Source organism: Mus caroli, unplaced genomic scaffold (genome assembly GCF_978045245.1).
Source record: "Mus caroli unplaced genomic scaffold, Mus_caroli_1 scaffold_14, whole genome shotgun sequence".
Classification (NCBI taxonomy): domain Eukaryota; kingdom Metazoa; phylum Chordata; class Mammalia; order Rodentia; family Muridae; genus Mus; species Mus caroli.
Genome location: NW_028227269.1, coordinates 4943689 through 4959457, shown reverse-complemented (window position 1 = coordinate 4959457; position 15769 = coordinate 4943689). Strand labels below are relative to the sequence as shown.

General features: G+C 37.9%; 1 protein-coding gene across 11 annotated transcripts in view; it reads left to right on the top strand.

Annotated features, from left to right (window-relative positions):
- The window catches only part of Tdrd15 (tudor domain containing 15), a 369751-nt gene that overhangs the window by 142076 nt on the left and 211906 nt on the right, over window positions 1-15769 (top strand). For 9 of the 11 annotated variants that reach the window (XR_015045178.1, XR_015045179.1, XR_015045168.1 and 6 more), the window contains 3 exons: window positions 9053-9146; window positions 9663-9749; window positions 10222-10473. The exons of 1 other annotated variant lie outside the window; for it this stretch is intronic. The gene's annotated coding sequence lies outside the window, so the exon portion shown is untranslated. The remainder of the gene's footprint in view (window positions 1-9052; window positions 9147-9662; window positions 9750-10221; window positions 10474-15769) is intronic. One more of the 11 variants, XR_015045170.1, reaches the window with a different exon arrangement.

Below are 15769 nucleotides of genomic sequence, written 5' to 3'. Positions count from 1 at the left end.
AACAGGTGATGGAAAAGAACAAAACCATACTAGACCTAAAAAGGGTAGTAGACACAATAAAGAAATCCCAAAGTAAGGCAACTCTGGAGATAGAAACCCTAGGAAAGAAATCTGGAACCATAGATGCGAGCATCAGCAACAGAATACAAAAGATGGAAGACAGAATCTCAGGTGCAGAAGATTCCATAGAGAACATTGGCACAGCAATCAAAGAAAATGCAAAATGCAAAAAGATCCTAACTCAAAACATCCAGGAAATCCAGGACACAATGAGAAGACCAAACCTACGGATAATAGGAGTAGATGAGAATGAAGATTTTCAACTTAAAGGGCGAGCAAATATTTTCAACAAAATATAGAAGAAAACTTCCCAAACATAAAGAAAGAGATGCCCATGAACATACAAGAAGCCTACAGAACTCCAAATAGACTGGACCAGAAAAGAAATTTCTCCTGACACATAATAATCAGAACAACAAATGCACTAAATAAAGATAGAATATTAAAAGCAGTAAGGGAAAAAGGTCAAGTAACATATAAAGGCAGGCCTATCAGAATTACACCAGATGTTTCACCAGAGATTATGAAAGCCAGAAGAGCCTGGACAGATGTTATACAGACACTAAGAGAACACAAATGCCAGCCCAGGCTGCTATACCCAGCCAAACTCGATTTCCATAGATGGAGAAACCAAAGTATTCCACGACAAAACCAAATTCACACATTATCTTTCCATGAATCCAGCCCTTTTAGGATAATAACAGAAAAAAAAAAAAAAACAATTCAAGGACAGAAACCATGCCCTAGAAAAAGGAAGAAAGTAATCCTTCAACAAACCAAAAAGAAGACAGCCACAAGAACAGAATGCCAACTCTAACAACAAAAATAATAGGAAGCAGCAATTACTTTTCCTTAATATCTCTTAATATCAATGGACTCAACTCCCCAATAAAAAGACATAGACTAACAGACTGGCTACACAAACAGGACCCAACATTTTGCTGCTTACAGGAAACCCATCTCAGCAAAAAGACAGACACTACCTCAGAGTGCAAGGCTGGAAAACAATTTTCCAAGCAAATGGTCTGAAGAAACAAGCTGGAGTAGCCATTCTGATATCGAATAAAATTGACTTCCAGCCCAAGTTATCAAAAAAGACAAGGAGGGACACTTCATACTCATCAAAGGTAAAATCCTCCAAGAGGAACTCTCAATTCTGAATATCTATGCTCCAAATGCAAGGGCAGCCACATTCATTAAAGAAACTTTAGTAAAGCTCAAAACACACATTGCACCTCACACAATAATAGTGGGAAACTTCAACACACCACTTTCATCAATGGACAGAGCATGGAAACAGACCTAAACAGGGACACAGTGAAACTAAGAGAAGTTATAAAACAAATGGACTTAACAGATATCTACAGAATATTTTATCCTAAAACAAAAGGATATACCTTCTTCTCAGCACCTCATGGTACCATTTCCAAAATTGACCATATAATTTGCCACAAAACAGGCCTCAACATATACAAAAATATTGAAATTGTCCCATGCATCCTATCAGATCACCATGGACTAAGACTGATCTTCAATAACAACATAAATAGTGGAAAGCCACCATTCATGTGGAAACAGAACAACACTCTTCTCAATGATACCTTGGTCAAGGAAGGAATAAAGAAAGAAATTAAAGACTTTTTAGAGTTTAATGAAAATGAAGCCACAACATACCCAAACTTATGGGACACTATGAAAGCATTTCTAAGAGGGAAACTCATAGCTCTGTGTGCCTCCAAAAATAAACTAGAGAGATCGCACACTAGCAGCTAGACAACAAACCAAAAGCTCTAGAAAAAAAGGAAGCAAATTCACCCAAGAGGAGTAGATGGCAGGAAATAATCAAACTCAGGGGGGAAATCAACCAAGTGGAGACAAGAAGAACTATCCAAAGAATCAACCAAAGGAGGAGCTGGTTCTTTGAGAAAATCAACAAGATAGATAAACCCTTAGCCAGACTCACTAGAGGGCACAGGGACAACATCCTAATTAACAAAGTCAGAAATGAAAAGGGAGACATAACAAGAGATCCTGAAGAAATCCAAAACACCATTAGATCCTTCTACAAAAGGCTATACTCAACAAAACTGGAAAACCTAGATGAAATGGACAAATTTCTAGACAGATACCAGGTACCAAAGTTAAATCAGGATCAGGTTAACGATCTAAACAGTCCCATATCCCCTAAAGAAATAGAAGCAGTCATTAATAGTATCCCAACCAAAAAAGCCCAGGACCAGATGGGTTTAATGCAGAGTTCTATCAGACCTTCAAAGAAGATGTAATTTTAGTTCTGCACAAACTATTCCACAAAATAGAAACAGAAGGTACTCTATCCAACTCATTCTATGAAGCCACAATTACTCTGATACCTAAACCACAGAACGATCCAACAAAGATAGAGAACTTCAGACCAATTTCCCTTATGAATATAGATGCAAAAATACTCAATAAAATTCTCGCTAACCGAATCCAAGAACACATTAAAACAATCATCCATCCTGACCGAGTAGGTTTCATTCCAGGAATGCAGGGATGGTTTAATATATGGAAATCCATCAACGTAATCCATTATATAAACACACTCAAAGACAAAAACCACATGATCATCTCCTTAGATGCAGAGAAAGCATTTGACAAAATCCAACAGCCATTCATGATAAAAGTCTTGGAAAGATCAGGAATTCAAGGCCCATACCTAAACATGATAAAAGCAATATACAGCAAACCAGTAGCCAACATCAAAGTAAATGGTGAGAAGCTTGAAGCAATCCCACTAAAATCAGGGACTAGGCAAGGCTACCCACTTTCTCCCTACCTATTCAACATTGTACTTGAAGTCCTAGCCAAAGCAATTCAACAACAAAAGGAGATCAAGGGGATACAAATTGTAAAGGAAGAAGTCAAAATTTCACTTTTTGCAGATGATATGATAGTATATATAAGTGACCATAAAAATTCCACCAGAGAACTCCTAAACCTGATAAACAGCTTCAATGAAGTATCTGGATATAAAATTAACTCAAACAAGTCAATTGCCTTTTTCTACACAAAGAATAAACAGGCTGAGAAAGAAATTAGGGAAACAACACCCTTCTCAATAGTCACAAATAATACCTTTGTGTGACTCAAACTAAGAAAGTGAAAGATCTTTATGATAAGAACATCAAGTCTCTGAAGAAAGAAATTAAAGAAGATCTCAGAAGATGGAAAGATCTCCCATGCTCATGGATTGGCAGGATTAATATAGTAAAAAATGGCTATCTTGCCAAAAGCAAGCTACAGATTCAATGCAATCCCCATCAAAATTCCAAGTCAATTCTTCAATGAAATGGAAAGGGCAATCTGCAAATTTATCTGGAGTAACAAAAAACCTAGGATAGCAAAAACTCTTCTCAATGATAAAAGAACCTCTGGTAGAATCACCATGCCTGACCTAAAGCTGTACTACAGAGCAATTGTGATAAACAGTGCATGGTACTGGTATAGTGACAGACAAGTAGACCAATGGAATAGAATTGAAGGCCCAGAAATGAACCCACAGATCTATGGTCACTTGATCTTTGACAAGGGAGCTAAAACCATCCAGTGGAAAAAAGACAGCATTTTCAACAAATAGTGCTGGCACATCTGGTGGTTATCATGTAGAAGAATGCGAATTGATCAATTTCTATCTCCTTGTACTTAGGTCAAATCTAAGTGGATCAAGGAACTCCACATAAAACCAGAGACACTGAAACTTATAGAGGAGAAATTGGAGAAAAGCCTCCAAGATATGGGCACAGGGGAAAAATTCCTGAATAGAACAGTAATGGCTTGTGCTGTAAGATTGAGAATTGACAAATGGGACCTCATAAAACTGCAAAGCTTCTGTAAGGCAATAGACACCGTCAATAAGACCAAAAGGCCACCAACAGATTGAGAAAGGATCTTTACCTATCCTAAATCAGATAGGGGACAAATATCCAATATATATAAAGAACTCAAGAAGGTGGACTCCAGAAAATCAAATAACCCCATTAAAAAATGGGGCTCAGAGCTAAACAAAGAATTCTCAACTGAGGAATACCGAATGGCTGAGAAGCACCTGAAAAAATGTTCATCATCCTTAATCATCAGGGACATGCAAATCAAAACAACCCTGAGATTCCACCTCACACCAGTCAGAATGGCTAAGATCAAAAATTCAGGTGACAGTAAATGCTGGAGAGGATGTGGAGAAAGAGGAACACTCCTCCATTTTTGGTGGGATTGTAAGCTTGTACAACCACTCTGGAAATCATAGTACTACAGGAGGATCCTGCAATACCTCTCCTGGGCATATATCCAGAAGATGTTCCTACTGGTAAGAAAGACACATGCTCCACTATGTTTATAGCAGCCTTATTTATAATAGCCAGAAGCTGGAAAGATCCCAGATGCCCCTCAACAGAGGAATGAATATAAAAAATGTGGTACATTTACACAGTGGAGTACTACTCAGCTATTAAAAGAATGAATTTATGAAATTCCTAGGCAAATGGATGGACCTGGAGGGCATCATCCTGAGTGAGGTAACCCAATCACAAAAGAACTCAAATGATATGTACTCACTGATAAGTGGATATTAGCCCAGAAACTTAGAATACCCAAGATATAAGATACAATTCGTGAAACACATGAAACTCAAGAAGAACGAAGACCAAAGTGTTGGGACACTTTGCCCCTTCTTAGAATTGGGAACAAAACACCCATGGAAGGAGTTACAGAGACAAAGTTTGGAGCTGAGACAAAAGGATGGACCATCTAGAGACTGCCATATCCAGGAATCCATCCAATAATCAGCCTCCAATCACTGACACCATTGCATACACTAGCAAGATTTTGCTGAAAGGACCCAGATATAGCTGTCCCTTGTGAGACTATGCAGGGGCCTACCAAACACAGAAGTGGATGCTCACAGTCAGCTATTGGATGGATCACAGGGCTCCCAATGGAGAAGCTAGAGAAAGTACCCAAGGAGCTAAGGGGATCTGCAACCCTATAGGTGGAACAACATTATGAACTAACCAGTACCCCGGAGCTCGTGTCTCTAGCTGCATATGTATCAAAAGATGGCCTAGTTAGCCATCAGTGGAAAGAGAGGCCCATTGGTTGAGCAAACTTTATATTCCTCAGTACAGGGGAATGCCAGGGCCAAGAAGTGCGAGTTGGTGGGTAGGGGAGGGGGGGTATGGGGGACTTTTGGGATAGCATTGGAAATGTAAATGAGGAAAATACCTAATAAAAAATTTAAAGAAAGATGAAATTGAAAACACATGAACAGCTTGACTCATTCACAGAGAAGAGAATGGTTTCAAAGAGACAATATCCTGTGTTTACAAGAACTAAGCCATTCAATTAGTCATTAATTTTCCCTAACTGATCAAAATATGGCCAGAGCATGACTTCTCTGTATGAGGAGCAAATGTTACAGAACAAGTCTACAGAATGCACAATAAATGTATGACCAGAACCTAAAACCACTCTTTCTGGAACACAGAATCCCAGTGAAATCTCATCCTCCAAAGCAAGGGGGCTGAGAGCCACCATCATGCACAAATCTCCCAAGTGTTTGTTTATGGGGCAAAGGTCAACTATGGTTTTTGTGTATTTGCCTTTTGTGAGATTGTTTTTGGGGGAGGAGCCATTCTAAGAAGAAACCTTGTAACTGAATAGTTCCTCAGCCTTTATTATTTGTCTCAGGTTTATGTAAATGAAAATTGGATGATTAATAGGAAACTTTGAACAACAGATGTATGTTGTGTCAATACCATGATGCCAACTTGACTTGAGAGAAGTGGTAAAGGAAGGTTAATATGCTTGGACAAGTCACTTTGAGGCTTATTTTCCGATCATGGATTACTGCCAAAATCCTCCTGCTTTCTGAAGCAAAATACTCATCAAACATGTGACCATTATACCCTAGATAGCTGGACAGATCAGGACTGTCCTAGGATAACAACCAGAGTTTTAGATAGCTTTTGACTAGGTTGAAAACTGAGAGGACATTCTAAACACTTTATTTTCTTTATCTTCTAATACAGTGGGGTAAAAGTTCTGGTTTGCTACCCAAGAATCCTCTTTTCCATCACAAACAATGCTGCTCACAATAATAGCCAGAGCTTCATTAAGCTAAACAATAGAAGGCGAGGAAACAAAAGAGCTAATATATTAGTATTTCATGGAGCACTTGTAAAGAATATGTTAAAGTTAATGAGTCTCAGCTACTTAAATTATTTATAATACTGCAACATTTTTAATATGTTGTCTGGAAATACAAGTTGTTCCTTGCCCTAACTCTGGCCAGCTTTCTTCACTACAGGACAGGACAGTGTTATTAACCACCCTAGCCCTTCTTTCATCCTTTCTTTCTTTCTTTCTTTCTTTCTTTCTTTCTTTCTTTCTTTCTTTCTTTCTTTCTTTCTTTCTTTCTTTCTTTCTTTCCTTCCTTCCTCTCTCTCTCTCTCTCTCTCTCTCTCTCTCTCTCTCTCTCTCTCTCTCTCTCTTTCTCTCCGAGACAGGGTTTCTCTGTGTAGTAGCCTTGGCTGTCCTGGAACTCACTTTGTAGACTAGGCTGGTCTTGAACTCAGAAATCTGCCTGCCTCTGCCTCCCGAGTGCTGGGATTAAAGATATGTGCCACCACTGCCCTGGCCTAGAGGGATATTCTTCACTTGATCTTAGCCAAAAGGCCGAGAAACGATGAGGGATATTCTTAAATGGCTTGAGTTTAGGTTAAAATAAATGAGCTCCAATACAATGCCAGATAACTAGGCCAAGATTCCAGGCTTATCCTTTGCTAGAGCCTACAACCATTGTTTCCTAGAATTTACCAGTCCCAGAACACAGTAAACTCAAAATGTCACATTCTCTGTATTTTCCTAGTGATGGTTTCTATTGTGTGCAATGGAACAAATTCATCATGGTGTTGAGGCAGGCAGGTATAGGGACAGCTTAAAAACCAGGGGCTCCAGTTGGCTGAAGCTACACATTTCTTTCCTAACTATGAACCTAGCAACCTATATCCTAGTGCTTGCATATATCCTAGCATGTAGACCCTATTACAAACAATAGAATTATATTTCTCCCTAGCAAGGTGTTTGTAGTTTCCTTTTCATAACAAAGTGCATCCTGAAATAAGTCTTAAAACTAAGGGAAATGAGGTGATATAGTCAGAACCAGTTTGTGGTGGATGGCAGTAAGGCAGATTGTGACCTCTGAGTGAAGTTTTAGGGTAAACCCCCTAGTTTCCATATGACTATGCAAGATTGAGTGTGGATATAATTAAAATCAGATTCATCATGGAAAAGAACAAATGCTTATAACTGAAGCCCATCAACCAGTCAAAACTGATAAAACCCACACCCCTTGCAACTACTCCCCTCCTGGACCCACAAAAGGAAGCTGCACAGAGTGGCCTCTTACTAGCAGAAGCATCTCAGGCCTGTATGTTTGCTTCACTTCTGAACATAACCCTTTGCTACTTGTATATCTTTGTTTGTTTTTTGAACAAAATTTCAAGAACCTGGAAACACAGTCCAGGCAGATAACTTCCCACCCTTGGGTAACAGAATGAATCTTCCAGAATGATGAGCCAAGAGACATTCTCCCACAAATTGTCATGCCAGGTGTTTTAGTCACAGTGACAAACACATTGACAAACTGTTTTTCAATATGTTTTTACTACTTAACTCTCCCATCAGCAGTGAATAATATCCCCACATCCTTGTCAACATTTCTGTTGTGAATATTTATAATTCCCACCTCTCTAATAAATGTAGCATCTAATTTCATTTAAATTACCTTTTTTTTCTTTCTAGTAGCATTGAGCATTTTTCATGTGCTTGTTAACTATTCATATATATTGCTTTGTTAAGTGTCTCTTCCAGTGTCTATTTTTAAACTTCTCAGTATCTGTCATCTTCTTAGATTAGAGTTCTTAAAAAATATATAATCTAGAGACTACCAGATGCCAATCTTTATTAGAATGTTCATTGCAATATTTTGCCATTTTTGCCTTCTTGATATTTTTCTGAAGAGCAGACCATAAACAGTTGTTGATGTAATGCAATTTCTCTTTTACGTTTCCTCTTGTAGTTCAGGAGTTTGACATGCTACTGCAGACATCTTTGGCTACTGCAACATTATGAATGCTTTTCTCCATTTGCCTCATAATCTTGAAGGTGTTTAACATTTCACTCAACATCCATCCTTAGTTAACTGTTATACTACATGAGGTGAAGTGAGGTACAAGGCTTGTGCTTTCTTCAAATGACTATGGTCTTGGCCCAGTGCCAGCTTATGAAAAGATTGTCCTTTCAGATTGACAGGCCTTACTGCTTGCTGATTTTGTGACAAGCCAGTTATGCATATATGCATACATTCATTCTGGACTCTGTCTCATTCAATAGACATGGTTGTTCTTAGTTATGGCTTTCCCAACCCAACATGACCCCTATAGATTTGACTTGGTTAATGTCAGTCTTCCAACTTTGTTCTTTTTCTTCATCCAGGACCTAGCTATCTTATGTCTTGCAAGTCTAAGGATCACCTTGTCAGTTTCCACTCCCACCTATAATAGGAGACAGTTACTTGATGCATTTCTTGTAGTGCTCTATTTGATTGTAGTAATAGTGTTAGTTATATACAAGAATGTGTTGCTTAAACGTTCTGTGTCCGCTTGCCCAGACTGCAGAGCTCCTCTTTTGATCACATACTATTTTAGATGTTGGGCATATTGTACAGGTGTGATTAAGATTGAAAATAATTTGGCATTAAGGGTTATGTAGTAGATTGCCTTCAATTAGTTTAATGCCCCAAAAGAAAATTTTCATGTTTTCTGGGGAAGAACTTCTGTCTCAAAATTTAACATAGACTCATATTTGAGTTTCTAGTATGTTGACTTTGTCAATTCAGGGTTTAACATTAAATCTATTTCTGCCCAAGCTTATCATCTACCTATTTTTCCTTCAGGTACGAAGTGTTAGAACCTGGCTAGAAAGGCCAGAAAACTGACTTTGCCTCCTGTTGTTCTCATCTCCTAATGAAGCTTCCCTTAAGCTTCAGAGTAAGTAGAGCCCATGTTTGAATGGAAAGGCAGACTTTCATAGGAGAAGGCCATGTGAAGATAGCATAAAAACTACTTAGAAAAGTGCTTCCTTAGTGCAGGAGGGTGGATTTGAAAATAGTGGAAAATGCTGTTTTGGGTAGGTACATAGCACTGAAGGTTTCCATACAACAATTTATGCATTGTAGACAAGTCACTCTGGATCACAGGTTTTCTCAGGATATTATTGCTTAATGAGTCAGTCATATAAGCAGCTAGCCTATAAAGACAGCTATGAATGGATGTGCTGGATAATAGTTACTGCGAGAATACCTAACAAGTGTTGTTTGCCCTTTAGTTAAGCACGTGACGTGCATTATCAGAGGCAGAAGGTTTCCTAAGGGAAGATCTAGTAAGAAGGAGTGAGGCCCCAGTTTTTACTTTGCCTGTGGTTCACACAACCAGAGCATGTATATTCAGTGAGGGCTCTCTGGACAATGAACATGTTGGAGAGAACCCACTTCTATGTTTTCTCAGAGTAAACTGTTCTTGGCTGTGAAGAATGACACAGTAAAAATCTCCTTCAGGAAAACTTCCTGTGAAGAGTCACTACTATGTACACATGTGAGTATTTTTCATACCTCAACTGACTAGGCACTGTTAAGAAAAAAAGTGTTCTTACCCTCTATATCTTCTCTGATACCAGTTCTTCCTTACAGGTGAAGCACTAGGTCTTCCAGATAAGGTTTTATGGATATAATATTGAAAACTTGGAGAGCTGTCATTGTACATGTAACATTATTAAGTTTTTCTCATTTGAAAATAGTCTACTTATAAGAGGGGATGAAAATTCAAGCCTGTGAGCTGGAGAGATGACTCAGTGGTGAACAGTCTGCTCTTAAAGATGACCCAAGTTTGGTATCAGCATACAGATTGGGTGGCTCTCAACTATGTAACTTCAGCATCAGGGCATCCAATGGATTCTTCTGGTTTCCTAGGTCACTTACCCTCATGCTCACATACAGACATACAGACACAGACAGATAATTAAAAAATAATATTAAACACAAGTAAACCAAGTCTCTTGTGCTTCTAGGATCTTGGAATAATTTTCAAATTTGCCATCACTTATGATGGAAAAATGGCTACCATTCTCAGGAGAATTTTGCAAACAAGGCTTAGACTGCCATTGCTGTTCAAGTGGCTCAGTTTCTGAGTGTCTCATGTTTAATTCGGTGAGCAGCAGCAATCAGGATCCTGGGGAAGGCTTCCAAGCCTAGAAGTTTGGAGAGTGTGGGAAAGAAGACACATCACAAGATGGATGGCAGAGCAAGAGTGTCCTTCAGAGGTGAGACAGATTGCTTAGAGCTGTAGTGCATGTATAATATTCATGGAAAAGACAGAAGACAACAAGGATTTTGCTGATGAGATGGGTGAGTTCCAGAGGATCTAGAGAAGTGGCTCTCAACCTTTGGGTCTTAACTCCTCTAGGGATCAAATAACCATTCAATATGGGTCACCTAAGGCCATGGGAAACATCAGATATTTACATTACAATGTTTAATAGTAGCAAAATTACAGTTATAAAGCAACAACAAAAATAATTTTATGGTTGGGAGTCACTACCACATGAGGAGTTGTATTAGAGGGTCACAACACTAGGAAAGTTGAGAACCATTTAGAGAATTTACAGAGACATGGGAAGTTAAAGATGACATGACAGATGAGGGCTATTTCTCCAGTTGATTAACCCATGCCTTAGAGGTATCCTGTCCATTAGTAATTAAAGTAGGTTATAATTTAAAGATAGATCACAAATTCTACCTCTTATCACTTTGATGTCTAACTACCTAATCCCAAAGTACTTTTCTGTTTGGATGAACTTCAAACCGGACTCCCTTCTTCCTCTTTGGCTTCATCCTAATTTTTCTTAATGTTTCAACAACATAGAGTAATGTTGGTGTTACAGAAACATAATCAGATCAACTTTCTTTTCCTTGAAAGTCCACAAGGGGTTCTGATCATGTTTAGAACAAGTTTAAATGCTTACAAAAACTTATAAAGACTTATGCACTCCGGGGCTGGAGAGATGGCTCAATGATAAAGGGTACTGACTGCTCTTCCAGAAATCCTGAGTTCAGTTCCCAGCAACCACATGGTGGCTCACAACCATCTGTAAAGGATCCGATGCCCTCTTCTGGTGTGTCTGAAGACAGCTACAGTGTACTCACATACATAAAATAAATAAATAAACCTTTAAAAACAGAAGAAAGAAAGAAAGAAAAAGATTTATGCACTCTGACTAATATGCTTCTCTAGTTTTCTTTTCTACCTTTTCTAGCTAACTGGTTCTGGCGTATAGCAGCATTCAGTGGATCCCATTGATTCTCTGGCCTGGGGGCATTTATCATTATGAACTTCTCTGTCTGGGATTATCTTCCCCAGGATAGCCATCTCCCAAGGAATCTGAGTATGAGCCGTTTGTAACCCTCTATCTTGCTAGCCAGGCCAATTACCCATCTAATTCTAGTGTGTGTGTGCATATGTGTGTGTGCGTGTGGAGAGACTGAGGAAAGATAGAGCGAGCTATGCCATGGCTCTGGAGTGAGGGTTAGAGAACAACTTGGAGTTGATTCTCTCCTATTATGTAGAGTCTGGAGATCAAAGTAAAGTCAGCAGGCTTGGTGGCAAGCACCATTAACTGCTAAGCCATCTTGCCAGCTATGGTAATAGCTTTTAACATGATGTAGCCCTGCAGTGCATGTTTGTCTGTATATCATTAGCCTGAGACTTTCTTCCTGTCATGACAGTACTATGGACAAATTCTCATTTCTAGTCATTCGATGGCTTGAGTAAATGAACGGCTGAATGTGTGTGCTGGTTTCCGACAATTGTGACTTAGTTGCACTTGCATCTTCCCTCGTGCCAAGGAGCTTTCCTGGAGACACTATTACTTCTTAGTTTGAGGAAATATTCTTTCCTCTTCATTCTTTGGCTGAGGTTAGACTAGACTGAGATCTAACCAGAACGCATTGATCCCATAATTTTCTGTGTTTACTTTTACTCCTAAAACTTTGTGTGCTTGTGCTGCTACTTGCAAAAATCTTTCCGAAGCTTCTTTAACTCCTGGCCTTTTCTATCCTAAAGCCCCATGGAGTTTGAAAGCTATAAATTTTGGCAGTTGGCCACATATTCTTACCTGTAGGCTACAGATAAAAGGCAATGAGGAAAGTATTAGGTGCTTAAGGATAATCTTAAATTGAGGATGCCACATACCTCTATTGTAGCACACATGTCTAGCTCCCCTAATATGAACTTTTACTATGTCAGTCACAGTTATTTATGTAGCAGTTTTTCATACAGTAGAAATCACTTGCATTTCGTCTGTATTTTAGAAATGTTTCTCCCATTTTGATCAATCAGTTTGTGTTATTCAGGGAAAGGGGTATTAAGACTTGAAAGTGGTCCCAAGTTTGAGCCATGGTAACCTGCTTTATATATTTAGCAGCACTCCCCAAAGACCCATTTTTCTAGAAAAGATGAAGCAAGCTAATCAGATCTTACTCCACATTTTACCCACTATGAATCTATGCAAACACAATATTATCTCCATCACTCATATTATGAATACCTCTACCCAGAATTATGAGTCCCAACATAGTCCCACACTGGTTGGGAAGAATTATCCATTAGCAGAGAGTCACAAATATTTTAATTATTAGGAGAACCTGTCTTCAATCAGATGTCACGTTTTAACAAAGCTGTCATCCAATAACCTGAAACAAATGTCAACGTGGAATTAATTTGTTTTATAATTAACACTCAATCTTTGGTGTCAAATGGATATAATAATTTAATGGTAATAATTAGACTTTATTGTAATTAGAGTAAAAAATGAAGAACACTTTCAGAGCTGGGCAAAGCAATGCAGGAACCTGATTTTGATTTATGTGTCTTCTACAGTAGAAAATATAGTAAAGATGTCAATTCTGGCCAAAACAGTCTGCAAATTTGATGTTAATTCAATAGAAATGTTAAGTTTAAGGAATATTGATATGGTGGTTATTGTGGATCATGTAGATAAGCCCGGCACTCAGGCATACCTAGGGAGGAGGGTTGCTGTAAGTTTGAGAATAACCTGGCTTCATAATGAGTTACAAGCTAGCCTGGCTTACAGAGTAAGAGCCTATCTTTAAAAACAAATTGACAAATGGTCTATTTATTCCTGAAAAAACAGTGTGAATGATAATGGACAGGGTATATGGGGCTTTAGAAGAGGGAATATGTGCTTCTGTGGATTAAAGTTTGCTATGAAGTCAGTATAATGTTTGGGTATAATAATAGGGAGATAAATTGATAAAAAGAAAAAAATCATGAAAGAGTCTAATTTCTAGTAGAGTGTTATGTATGATAGTTAATCACTTCTAATCAATGGAAAAAATGTTGATTATTTAGTAAAAGATATTGAATAAGAATTGTCTTGAATTAGCAAGAAATCTATTTCACACATTAATAAAGCTCAAATGGATTAAATATTAATTAAAACTATTATTATAAGAAGAACATTTTAATTTAATCTTCTCAGTAGACAAAAAGAGTTTTTATTGCTTGGCATGAAGCAAGAATCCACAAGGGACAAGAACACAAATCAGACTTTAGAATTTCCATGTGGTAAACTGTGATGTTCATTTTTTTTTGTTCACAAATATTTCGTGCATTATCATTACACATGAGGTATACACATTAATGTTTTCACTACATAAAGGATTCCTACAAATCAATAGCAAAACTAAGAACAACTTAAGCAAAAGACAAGCAAAATATAAAGGTAATTTATCCTGCTACACAAAAAGGCAATAAACATGTGAAACAAATCAATGCTGTACTTTAAAGCAACAATGATTATAACCTTCCCCATACTGTACTGATATAGATTTAAAAGCTGTCCTTGTTGATAATGGTATGATCAAAGAGGCATTTCAACTTTCGTTGTGAAAGTACACATTGTACAGTCTTGTGATGGCAATTTTGCAAAGCATACTAACAATTAAAACATGTATAACATTTCATCCAGCAACTCTATTTTCAGAAATGAACCTCAGAGAAATCACTGCACGTGTTGCAAAGTATTATGTGAGAGTCTTTCATCTGTAGCAGTGTTTGTATTCACAAAAGTACTGTTTTATCAACACGATGAAATTCTATGAAACTATTTCAAACAAGTTAATTATTTGTGTGATTACATGAAAATATGCCCGTAATGCATCATATTAAGTCAGTGTTGTGGTTATAGATGTATCCTCATTATAGTATTATATATATATATGATGTGGATATAAAATATATGTGTGTGAATGCATATTAACAAAAGCAAGTTTATGCTGTTCATCTCCGAAATGGATTCCACATATTTTTGTTTATGTTGTTATCTTTTAGATTTATTCAAATAAAGAATATGCATTGCTCTTAGTCCAGGATGGGGAAGTGATGGCTCAGGTAGTAAAATGTCTCTCCTACAAACATAAAGATCTGAAATTTGATTCCTATGACCCACATGGTAGGTAGTATGATAGCATACATTTTAAATCACAGTGCTTGAGAGATAGAGACAGGCAGATCCTTGGAGCTCACTGGTCACAAGGCTTAGCCAAAAGAGTGGTGTTTAGGTTCAGTGAGGGATCATGCCTCAAAATAGAAGATGGGGAAGAAGGCATGTAAGATGCCTGGTGTCAACCTGTGGACTCTACACTTTACATGCATGAATACATACATGCCTGCCCACCTGCATGAACACACATACCCACATCTCTCTGCAACACTAAATGTTAAAATACATTTTCTAGTTATTAGAAATTAACTATTATTTGATTTCATTGTTATTATTGAGACAGACTGACCTCAAATTGATGTTGATTCTCCCACCCTAGTCTCTTAAGTACTGGGCGTATAGATGTGAACTTTTATAATTGACTTGGATTTTGAGGTTCTCATAGATCATAACTATTAATCAGGCTGCCAGTATAGTTAGCAAACATTTTGCCAGTATAGAAATGAAATAAAAAGAAAATCAAAACTACATTGAGATTCCACTCCTCAGACAGCTATTATTAAGGGAGTAAACAAAAAATTCTGGTCTGGGTTTGAGGAAATAGAAAATCTTCCATCTTGGAGGTAGGAATATAAATGGGTATAGCCATTATATAAGTCAGTATGGGGACTTTCATGAAAATGAACTGACAATTGGCTTTACATGATGGCTCAGTAGGTAAAGGTGCCTGCTGCCAGGCTGATGACCTGAATTCATTGTAGGCTTATGTTTTTAAAAACCCTACTTTAGTAAGGGTTCTTAAACAACTCAACCTCCCTGAGGTATGGGAGGAAGATGGCTAACAGAACAAGGGGGGCGTGGACCTGTTTAGAAGTAGTTCTTTGGGAGTGATTCCAGTCTTCATTGTCAGCAGTTCAGTCCACTAGCAAAACACCAAGCACAAATGAATAGAAGTGGTTCAATTGAGAAGAAACCATGAGGCTCTGCCCATCAGCATGAGTCCATTGAAGCAGAAAGAAGCAGCCAGAACACCACCAGAAGCTCTTTGGTATGTTTTTCTCTATGAAGTCATGACAAGCAAAGATGAGCAAAGAAA